General features: G+C 35.8%; 1 protein-coding gene across 3 annotated transcripts in view; it reads right to left on the bottom strand.

Moving 5' to 3' along the window:
* The window catches only part of OXR1 (oxidation resistance 1), a 447,865-nt gene that overhangs the window by 60,762 nt on the left and 374,864 nt on the right, over positions 1 to 12,239 (bottom strand). The gene's annotated exons all lie outside the window — the stretch shown is intronic.

Genomic DNA, 12,239 nt, shown 5'->3' with positions numbered 1-12,239 from the left:
AAGATGGAGTCTTCTCTATTGAATTAAATTACTAAATTCCTTGTCTACAGACTATAAATTAAGATACCCTTTCATATATAAACACACTTTGTGCATTTCATTTCGATAAAGTATTTTTCACTTGCTTATCAAGACACTTCACTTGAACATGTCATTATTACCAAGATTACGGTATCTGTTTCAGTTTAAATTTTGCATTAGTGCTAACCTTCTCATCTATAGTTCATGTAACAACCATTACATTGAAATGATAAAATACCACTGTTACCGAAGTAATTTAAAATGATTTAAAATCAATCTCTAAAGAACAAAAAACTCAAAACTGAAAAAGATAGTGAATGGCAAAATGCTATAATATTCACCATCAACATTCTACAAGATTAAAATGATAGTTTTCAAAGAAAATTAGTTCTACCCAAACCCAAACAATCTAGAAAGTGTCTATTTGTTTTCCCTCTATCCAATCTTAGTTGAATTCTGACCATACTAGAGTTTGTTTATAGGTACCTAAGTAGCTCAGTTGGGCAAATGGTTCTAATAAAGCATTAATAATAAAAACGGTAAGTCTGAATCCCAAAAAAGTGCAGTTTCACAATGCCTGAAAAAGCTCTCCTAAAACCTTTCTGATCACCTAGGCTAACCCAAGTGTCTTTTATTAATCCCATAGCATATGTATGTCTCCTCCATAGCACCTGGCACAGTTTTAAGTTTCAATCTCTTTTTTTTTTTTTTTTTTTTAACGTTTATTTATTTTTGAGACAGAGAGAGACAGAGCATGAACGGGGGAGGGTCACAGAGAGAGGGAGATACAGAATCTGAAACAGGCTGCGGGCTCTGAGCTGACAGCTCAGAGCCCGACGTGGGGCTCGAACCCACGGACTGTGAGATCATGACCTGAGCCGAAGTCGGATGCTTAACTGACTGAGCCACCCAGGCGCCCCAATTTCAATCTCTTCTTAATCCCTTCTACTAAATGGTAACCTACAAAATACTGAGCTTTTGTTCCACAATGCCTCTTCAGTGCCTAACAAAGGGCCTTACACGGCAAACCTCCAGTGTGAATGAACTACAACTTAAACTGTACCTTGAACTACCCCAATTCTCATAAAGTCATTAATTTCCCATAAAGAAAAACAGACAAAGAGTTATGGCTCATATATTACACCCCTAGGAGGGAATGGATTTTATATATACATACATACATATATATATATATATATATATATATATATATATATATATGCATATTATACATACATACAGTTTGTGAGTTCAAGCCCTGCGTCTGGCTCTGTGCTGACCGCTCAGAACCTGGAGCCTGCTTCAGATTCTGTGTCTCCCTCTCTCTCTCTGCCCCTCCCCTGCTTGTGCTCTATCTCTGTCTCTCAAAAATAAACATTAAAAAAAAATTTTTTTAAATAAACATACAAAATTATTTTCAATCTAACTCATAACTAGAGAAATGTAAATTTAACCTACACTGAGATACCATTTCTCACCTATCAGACTGGTTAAAATTCAGAAGCCTGACCACACATTGTAGAAAAAGCAGCATTCTTGTATATTTATGGCAGGAATGTAAAATGAGAGGCTTCTGGGTGGCTCAATTGGTTAAGCGTCTGACTCTTAGGTCTTGGCTCAGGTCATGGTCTTGTGGTCATGAGATGGAGCCCCACATGGGGCTCTGTGCTGATAGTGTGAAGCCTGCTTGGGATTCTCTTCCTCTCTCTGCCCCTGCTCTGCTCGTGCTCACTTTCCCTCTCAAAATAAATAAAACATCCAATTAAAAAAAAATGAGTGCAAAATGATATAATGCTTATGAAAAAGTGTATTATTTTTGCTTATTCTATTTTTCTCTGCTGAATAACATATTTAAATTTCACTTTTCTTATAACAAAATATTAATCTATCTTAAATGTAAAACTATTTTAAAAGTTTTAAATAGTAATTTCTGCTCTTTAATAAACAGTAGAGGGAGCCAAAAACATTATCTTCATTTTGCCATTTAAACTTCTTAAGCAATGCAAAGTACAATTACAGATTACTTTTAACAAATATCTATCCTTAATCGATTTTAGGAATAACCATTCATCTACATTTACTTCGCTTAATAGAAGTTTTTCAGTTTGTGTTTCATAATATCCCAAGAGTTCATTAAACGTTTAATCACAATGAAGTTTACGATTGCTCTCATTTTCAAGAGTTCACCATGGAGAGCAGTTTAGAACAAGAAAACCAATGTACCAGCTTTCTATAAACTTTAAAACAAATTGAAAGTATCCACTTTAATAATTTAAATTACATATTTTTAATAATTTTTATTACAAACAGTTCTAAATTTTAATAACCAATATTAAAACATTTACTCATAAATATAAGTACCAGAGCACAACGAAACAAACTGATCATTCTCTTCTAACAATACAAAAACACAGTCACATAAGAACAACTGAGACTTGTAAATGACCATAGTTGTTACCTAGCCCAATCTCTTGTCAGGTAACTTCATAATATACTTTTTAAAGACAGTTGCCAGCATAAAAGAATCCAGAGAGGGAGTATGGAAAGAAGAGGTCCTAGTCTTCTTCCTCACAGAAGTTATTACACTTTAGAAATATATACATAGGGGCACCTGGGTAGCTCAGTCAGTTAAGCATCTGACTTCAGCTCAGGTCATGATCTCACGGTTTGTGAGTTCAAACCCCACATCAGGCTCTATCCTGACAGCTCAGAGCCTGGAGCCTGCTTCGGTATTCTGTTTCCCTCTCTCTCTGCCAGCACCACCCCCCCCAACCCCCACTTGCACATGGTCTCTCTCTCTCTCTCAAAAATAAACATTAAACAAATTTAAAAATAATATATACATATTTGTGATTTAACAATCAAAATAATAATTAACATTTATCAAGTGCTTAGTATATGCCAGCCATTGTTCTAAGTACTTCATATTTATTACCTTATCTGATTCCTCAACCCTATAAAGTAGGTATCATTTTACAACGAAGAAACTGAGGCACATTATTGGTTATTGCAATTGGGAAAATGTTACTGGCATCTAGTGGGTACAGGCCATATACCCTGCTAAACATTGTGTGCTAAACAATGTATACCCCATTCCCCCTACAACAAAGAATTATCTTCCCAGAATGTCAGCACTATTAAGGTTGAAAAATCTTTCTATATACCCAGCACCTTATATGATGCCTGGCATACAGTAGGTGTTCAATAAAATCCTGATATGTAAATGAATATATAAAACTTTCCCCAAGATAAAATTGTCTTGATAGAGTAAAAAAAGCAAGGGACTTAGATTTTACTCCATCATTACCAGAAGCAGACACATATATGTAATCTAGAATAAACACTCTTCTAAGCTGAATCCTACAAACTTCAATATTTTAATAGTTTGATCCAAAATATTTTATAACTTCTAATTTCTTTTGCTATTTAGAGAATGTGGTTTATTTTGCCAACCTATGACACTTTTCAGTTCTAGAATGTCCATTTTTCTTTTTTATAGTTTGTATCTTTCTACAAAATCCTCAACTAGCTCAAAATTCTCAACACAGCTGTTTTTTCAACACAGCTATTTTAAATCATAACTACAATTTCCAGAGTTCCTGTGAGTCTGTTTTTATTCACTGTTGTTTCTGAGATCTTGTCATGTGCCTAATTACATTTTGTGTGCTGCATATAGTTTGCAAAATTGCCTATTGACAGAATTTGACACGCAAAAAGCTGTATTTCTCTAGAAAATATTGTTTGCTTCTGTCAAACAACTGAGGATACTGGCAATGCCAGATTGTGTTACTAAAGATGTATGTGTGATGATCTGAAGCTATGCCAATATCCTATAAGAATCTACTAACTTTAGTTTTTCTATACCTAAGGTACAATGTTTTAGGGTCCTAAGCAAGAGTTCACCACCATCCTTGTAGTCGGTTTTGTATTTTATCCTGTTCCCTTATACCCTATGTTGTTAAACGCACCTTTTAATCTCCCTGTGCTATTTCTGGAATCAACACATTCCCCAGGGAAAAAGCAATCCCAAATTGGCCTCTGTCCTCACTCAGGTCCTAATCTAGTCAATATCAGTTTGCTTTCTGATACCCTCAATAAAATTTATTTTGTTTTGGCTCTGCTTTTCAAACTGTTCTCAACAGGATAGTGTGAATTACCCAGCTTACTATTACCAGATTCAGAAGTCCCAAAAGATTTAAAAAAAAAAAAAAAATTTTTTTTTTTAACGTTTATTTATCCTTGAGACAGAGAGAGACAGAGCATGAACGGGGGTGGGGCAGAGAGAGAGGGAGACACAGAATCGGAAGCAGGCTCCAGGCTCTGAGCCATCAGTCCAGAGCCCGACGCGGGGCTCGAACTCATGGACCATGAGATTGTGACCTGAGCCGAAGTCGGAGACTCAACCGACTGAGCCACCCAGGCGCCCCCCAAAAGATTTTTAAGCAGAGAACTGACAAAGCAGTACTAGAACTTTAAATTAAAGATCATTTTGGTAATAATAGGAAAGGCAAACTGGAGGAATAAAACACCTGAAAACCAACAATGAAAATAGCATGAGATCCAGTTTTAAAGTACTAAAATATTCCCATTATAACAGAATACTATAATTTTGATAGTAGCTACTCATAAAATATGTGATAAAATAAAAAATATTGAGCTGGGATTCAGTATTTTCAAACACAATAATACAGATATTCTAAACTACAAGAGATTTGCTGATTACAGCTTTACTAATGATTCCCTCTACAGTGAGGTAATACAGGAAAAAAGAAAAAAAGCCTGTATTTTCAACATTTTACTTCTGATGACTCCTTACCCATAATCAAAACAAAAACAAATTTTAAAAATTCCTCAATTTTTCTTCAATTTTGTGAACATCCTCTTCCAGTTTTCACCCTATCTTTCTGCTTTTCATTGTTGAATTCTTGAAAATAAAAATCTACTTTCACTGTCTTTACTCCATCACCACCTACTGATTCCATAATGCATGACAATGGCTTCTGTCTTCCCAGTTCACTAAACCTGCCTTGGCAAAGGCGAACTTCATGGCAAATTTGATAGGCTTGTTCAATTTTATTTGATCTTTTGTTAAGCATTCACAAAATAACTCCTTCTCAATGTTCATCTTTCCCTTTATTTAGTCGTATCTCAAATTCTTATTGGTCTCCTACCTATTAGTTGTTCCCCTTTACTGCTCCCTTTCTCCATCTAGCCAAGGATTTTTTCAGTGGTCAGCTCCTAAGTGAAAAGCTCCAATATATAAGAGCTATATACACACAGCCTCGCTATTTAAAGTTGTTTCAAGGACCAAAAGCATTGGCATCACCTGGGAGCTTATGGTGACTATGGAATCTCAGGTGTCACTCCAGAACTACTGATTCACAATTGATCTGAATGCACAATAAATCTGAGAAGCACTGCTAATAGAGTTTTTGAGGATCCAACTGGCAGACTGAATAACCGACAGAAAAAACAGGCTTCCCTACTGGTGACAGTAAGACTAGCAATTTTCAAATCTCTGTCAAACTAACAGAATTGCTTTCTAAAGTAGTAATTGTGAAGGGTGCCTGGGTGGCTCAGTCCTTTGAGCGACTGATCCTTCATTTCTGCTCAGGTCATGATCTTGTGGTTCGTGGGTTGGAGCCCCCCCCCCCCCCATCAGGTGTGGAGCCTGATTCTCTCTCTCCCCCTCTTGGGATTCTCTCTCTCCCCCTCTTTCTGCCCTTCCCATGCACACTCGGTCTCTCTCAAAATAAATGGATTTTTTTTTTTAAGTAGTCCTTGTGATAGACTGCATTGTTGCTAAGCATCCCATATTCCTCCCTGGGAAGGAATATAAAATCAGTATCCCACTGATGTCTGACATGGCCATGTGACTTGCTTTGCTCACTGAAACATGAACAGAAGTAATGGCTATTCCAGGTAAAGTGTTAAAGTGTTAAGACCCACATTATACATCTTAATTCTCTATTTCCTTTATGTCAAGACCAGGGCTGTTCCATATAGTGGCTGCTCTACCAACATGGATCCTAGAGGAAAGATGTAATTCCCAAGAGTATTACACAACACATAAGCATACACAAATCTGATTATTCCCTTTCTGCTCCTGATTAAATTATAGTGCTTGGAAAATAAGAATTCATTCATAAAAAGCAAATCACCTAGTAGGGGGAAAAACATTCTAGCTTAAGACTTCTTTATGGAAACACTATTCATTGCCAGAAAACTTAAGTTATGCCAACTATATCAAAATAAAAACTTTAAGAATGAGGAGGGCACAATAAAAGGACTAGTGGAGAGTACTGAACAATGTTTTAAAAATGTAACTGAAGGGGCACCTGGGTGGCGCAGTCGGTTAAGCGTCCGACTTCAGCCAGGTCACGATCTTGCGGTCCGTGAGTTCGAGCCTCGCGTCAGGCTCTGGGCTGATGGCTTGGAGCCTGGAGCCTGTTTCCGATTCTGTGTCTCCCTCTCTCTCTGCCCCTCCCCCGTTCATGCTCTGTCTCTCTCTGTCCCAAAAGTAAATAAAAAACGTTGGAAAAAAAAAATTAAAAAAAAAAAAATGTAACTGAAAAACTCATTGTGAATGTTACAAGTATGGAAAATGTAAAAATAATATAATGAGTAAATATTAGGAGGTGAGGAAAAATATGGGAGATGAAACTGCTAATATCATCTCAAAGGATTAAGTATATTCCAACTAGGGGTGTCTGGGTGGGTCAGTGGGTTAAGAGTCTAACTCTCGACTTCGGCTCAGGTTCATAGGTTCCATCAGGTTCTGTGCTGATTGCATGGAGCCTACCTGGGATATTTTCTCTCTCTCTCTCTCTCTCTCTCTCTCTCTCCCTGCCTTCTCCTGCTCGCACTGTCTCTCAAGACAAACTTTTTTTTTTTTTTAATAAGTAGATCCTGCCTAAAACTGAATTTAGAATAATACCAATGTCTTATTAACAATTTGTAAAAATACGCTTAACTTTAGACACACCTTTTAGGAAATACTTTCTTAGGACAAACCAATGATGCCTTTCAGTTACTCCTTCCTTCTAACCATCATTCTGTATGTACATATACACAGAATAGATCTTGACAGTAATGCCTACCCTGATATCAGTTATGTCTCTGGATGGCTAGATAGGAAGTGGCTTTTAAACTTTAACCTTTACAGTATATGACTACTTCATAGTTAGTATACATGATTTTACTAAAAAAGGAACGTGTTATGAAAGACTGGAAGCAAATATACTAAGATCTATCTTCAGCATTTCTCTTTCAAGCATATGAGTGTGTCTTCTTTTCAGGAACTTTTCATTGTCACCTCAAATTTCCGAAGGTCTCAATCTCATCCAGATGTTGGCATACAATTTAAACATGAATCTCTTTTCTGAACCTGAATTATAAAACAGGTACATGTCCAAAGTGCTTGTGAAGAAAACAGACAAAAACAAAAACAAAAAACTCATCAAGGCTCAGTAATTTGATTGAGAAACAGGATTGAGGAAAATGGTTTTTAATCCTATCTACACATTAGAATCACCTGGGAAACTTAAAACTAGTTCAAGTCCCAACCTTACAAATTTTGATTTATGATCTAGTCTTTGATTATTGTCCAATCATAGAGATCTCATGCTAAAAGTGGAGCCTTACCATCAGAATTTTTAAAAATCTACTAAGGGCATTCTAATGTGTAGTCAGGATTGAGTCCCATTGCTCTAAGAAGAGTGCTTCCCAGTGAATCTTTCTGCAATGATAGAAATAGTTTATATCTGCATTACCCAGTCTGGTAGCCACCAGCCTTGAGGCTTTGAAGTGCTGAAAATGTGGGAAGTGGGGCTGAACACTAAATTTTTAATTTCACTTAATTTAAACTACAATAGCCCCATGTGCCTGACTGCTACCATAATGGGCAATGCAGATATAGAATCTAGAATCCAAATTCCTCAATTCAGTTCCCCACTAGTCACATTTCAAGTTCTCAATAGCTACATTTGCCTAGTGGCTACCATAACAGATAACACAAATACCAAGTATTTCCATCGTTACAGAAAGTTCTATTGAGCAGCACTGCTCTAGAAAATCTAAAATCTAGAGTCTTCACTATGTAAAAATCTGTAGTTTATAATCTAGCACTTACCCCTGAGTTAAGATATACTATCTGGTAACTGCATATTTGGTTTAACTGCATTGGCCCTGTCAGAACTGCTTTTATTACTTGCATTTTGTTGTTATACCACTGAATCACACTAAAGGATGGTGTTAAAAAGTAGCTTTTTGAAATCAGAAGCTCTATTTACTGTAAAGATGGTAAGGACACTTTTTGATATATTAGAGTTCCATGAGAATTCTTTGTCATTCTATCAGGAATAGTGATATTCCTGCAAGGAATGGAATTTTCAGCAATGATGGAAATGTTCTATACTTATGTTATCCATTTTAGTAGCCACTAACAAATGTGACTATTGAGCACTCAAATGTGACTAGTAAGGAACTGCACTCAGGAAGATTCTAGATTCTGTTATTGCATTATCCAATATGATAGCAGTTAGGCACATGTGGCTATTTTAAATTAAGTGAAATTAGAAATTTAGTTTGTGTTTCTCCTTCCTATCTTAGCAACAGTTTTATCTTTATCTTAGGGACACTAATTTATGTCTGATCACATTTCCCTTTTTTCACTGAATGTTAGAAAAAGGCAAATTTTTGGCCTTTCTCTAACACATGAATTCAACCTTAAAACATGCCCCTTTCTGGTACAATAAAATTTATCAAGAGTCTCTTAATGTAAGTTTGTTGGTGACCATGAAGAGAGTCTTTATAAGCAAAAAAAAACTACTTAATTAATAACACAGTACTTTACTTTTTAATTCATGTTTGATTTACTGAAGTACAAATAAAAAAATCTAGTTTTCCTTTAAGTCTTCGTCTATAAAATGCATTTTATTTGAGAATCTAGTAACTTTTAACACACTTTCCAGGTGCTTTTGATAGCTGATCAACTCCAAGAGAAAACAAACTCAATAATCCTATTATAAACTTGGGTAATTAAATATTCTCACATCCATAAACTGCATGTATAAATTTACTATATTCTATTTTAAACACTTTAATTGCCTCTAACAAGTAAACCTTCTAAGAGCTGTAGGTAAATACATTAGAATAAAGTTCTAAATATAATTCACATTAAGCTCTAAATATTCTCATGGTTTCTAAATTTAGCCAAATACTTGCGCCTCTCAATTTATAAAACAATTACACAAATACTCACTTTAAATAGTATTTACAAAACTAATTTATATTCACTTTAATAAGGCCTAATTCTCTGAAACACAATATTTTGAAGACCAAGTACAATGATTATTCCTAAACTTAATAAAAAATACTAAAACTAAACATTTAATAAATTTTATCATTCCTATATTTACTTCTAACCTTATCACGGATAGAAGATCCCTTAAGGAAAATAGCAATTCTGTAAGTGTGGTCCTCAGAACAGCAGCACCAGCATTACTTGGTAAAGTGTTAGAAATGCGAATTATGGGGCCCAACCCACAAGCACTACTACTACATCAGATGTTCTGGGGAAGGGGCCCCTCATTTTTGTTTTACCAAGATTTTCAGGTGATTCTGACACACACTAAAGTCTGAGAATCATTGCTTTACTATAGCCTCAAATATTCAGAGGCAGTTTTGTCCTGAAACAGGGAATACAAGACTTCCAGTGATCCTGTGAAATGAGCAGCAATCTAAAATAGGGAAATCTACCTCATACTTAAGAAGGAAACAATATTATGAGCTCAAACTTCCCATCAGTTACCATCAGAGCAGGTTGAGATTGTGTATCAAGGTGAGGTTCTTCTCTCTCCCACAGTTCCCACCTTAAGAAATGAGACTAAGTACAGACATCTAGGGTCACCCTCTTCCACTGACCAACACTGTGAGTTTTATTTTGTTTTTTAAATAGTCACTGCAACAAGTGGCCCTACAAATCTTTTACAGGCACTTGGTCTTTTACGGGTTCAAGATAAACTATTATCTAACTCTTATAGATAATCTGCATCTGCAATTTCCAACCTAAAATATATCTGTTTTCTAACATCTTCATTGGATTTTGCTTTTTCAACTCATTTAAATATCTATCGTAAAGAAGCTTCAATGACAATCCATCCTAGCCTTTAACTAATTTAACTTGTCTTAATTTAACATCATGCATGATAGAGCTCTATGTTCTTCTCACATTTTTTTTCCCCCTGAGAGAGCTATAACTCTTAGAAATATACTCAAAGATAACATTCAAATGGATTCTAGAGTCTCCATCCCTTACTTCTCTGTCTGGCTGCGTTTTTCATCAGGAAAATAGGATAGCAGTACCTACCTAGCTTGCAGACTTGTTATTGTTAGGATTAAATAAAATATTCGTTAGTGACCGCCCCAATGTTCTTGGCAGTTTTATGCTTGTTGCTGTTTCCTCCTAAAATATAAGCGTTTTAACTGCTAAAAAATGAAAATAAATTTAAACAGGACTGAGATGTATTTAAAGTATACTGTCACCAAATGGGAAAAGTTGACACAGCAGGGTAGTTTGTGGTAATAACTGTATCACAATAAACTGAGACTTAAACTTGATAAATCTTATTTACACTTATTTATAACCATATGATCTAGTAAAATGAATACTTTCAAAGGCTGCATAGTATAGGCTTATGGTCATGCTCCGAAACAAGAGCAATACTCCAGGTCCAAAAATTTTTCTTGAATCAAGTCATAATTGACTCTTCAGGTAAAAACAAGAATTGCAACATGTTTCTTTCTAACTGTTATTAACTATAGCAGTGGTGTGATAAGCTCCTTAATGTGTCTAAACCAGATTATGGTTTTCTTGGAGGCAACTATATAATGTTGGGAGTCAGAAAACACTAAAAGCTAGTAAGAGCAAAGGCAGCCACCTAGGAAAGGAGTAAAGGCATCAGTAACACTAACAGTCCAGTAAGTGGTTTGTTTACAGAAAACAGTAAAATCAAGAACTTTCAACCAAAATTTTATCTAGTTCATCCTTAATATGTCAACAGGAAAGCTATTTTACCAACATAGCTGATTTTATCAAGTGAACACGAAATGGGGCAAGATCACTAACAACAAACGGGGTCCCGAAGTACATCCAATCTACAAGGGGTCTATACAAGAAATACTGCTATAGTACATAGGAGACTTTAAAGAACTGAACGAAGGGTGAGAGACAAAAGGAACCTTAGGCAGCTGTTATAAAAATCTGAAATAAAGGCAATCACAAACAGTAAGGGCAAAAGAAATCCTTTAGACTGACACTCATTCTGACACACACACACACACACACACACACACACACACAAACCCACAGAAAATAAAACAACACCCTATATCCGAACTTCATTGGGAGTAGGCAGCTGCAAAAAAAGAGAGTTCTCATTTTAAGCAAGGCTAAGCAGAAACTAATAAAGCACAACCTATTTTTTTTTTTTTTTTTTTACCTGTATATACATGTGTTGCCTCTCAAAAGGAGTCAATCTAGGGAACTAAACTTACTCTATAAATGATGTTCAAATTATTCCTGGGGCACTTATTTCTTGAACCGCCTTCAGAGCCCCGTAGGCATAACTTCATAGATCCACAATGTTTTTATACCCAAATGCTATTTTCTAGCTTTACCACCAGTCATTTTCACTAGTTGTGTTCTAAATGAAAAAGAGCTCTGAAATTGAGAACCTTGAGAATCATCTCATCAGCTTCATTTACAAACAAGAAAATATAGGCCCAAAGAGATTCAGTAAAATTTACAAATTCTTTCAGCAAGTTAATGACAGGCATACCTGCCCACCTGACTGTGGTCATAACTGGGACATCACAAGGCCTCTCCAACTTGTGTCAGAGATCTGGGGGCACCATAAATATTAAACAATGTGCCATGAGTTGATAAGGCAGCTTCAATACAAGAGGAATTTTGAAACTGCAGCTCTGAAGGAGAGTGTCAGCTATAGCAGTCTGCTCAATAAATGTTTTCCAATGAATGAATCGGATATATATGTTTAGGCTCATTAAAAATACCTATCCTATTCCTTCCTGCTTAAGTTCCACCACATAGTTCTGAATTCTCCATCCATCTAGAGGTTGGTCACATATCAACTGTTTTCAACTAGGCAACTAAAGGCTCATTTTCAAACATTTTAAAATTTCAGTCCTCATCCTTG

This window comes from Panthera onca, chromosome F2 (genome assembly GCF_046562875.1).
Source record: "Panthera onca isolate mPanOnc1 chromosome F2, mPanOnc1 haplotype 2, whole genome shotgun sequence".
Taxonomy (NCBI): Eukaryota; Metazoa; Chordata; class Mammalia; order Carnivora; family Felidae; genus Panthera; species Panthera onca.
This window is presented reverse-complemented; position numbering and strand designations above follow the sequence as displayed.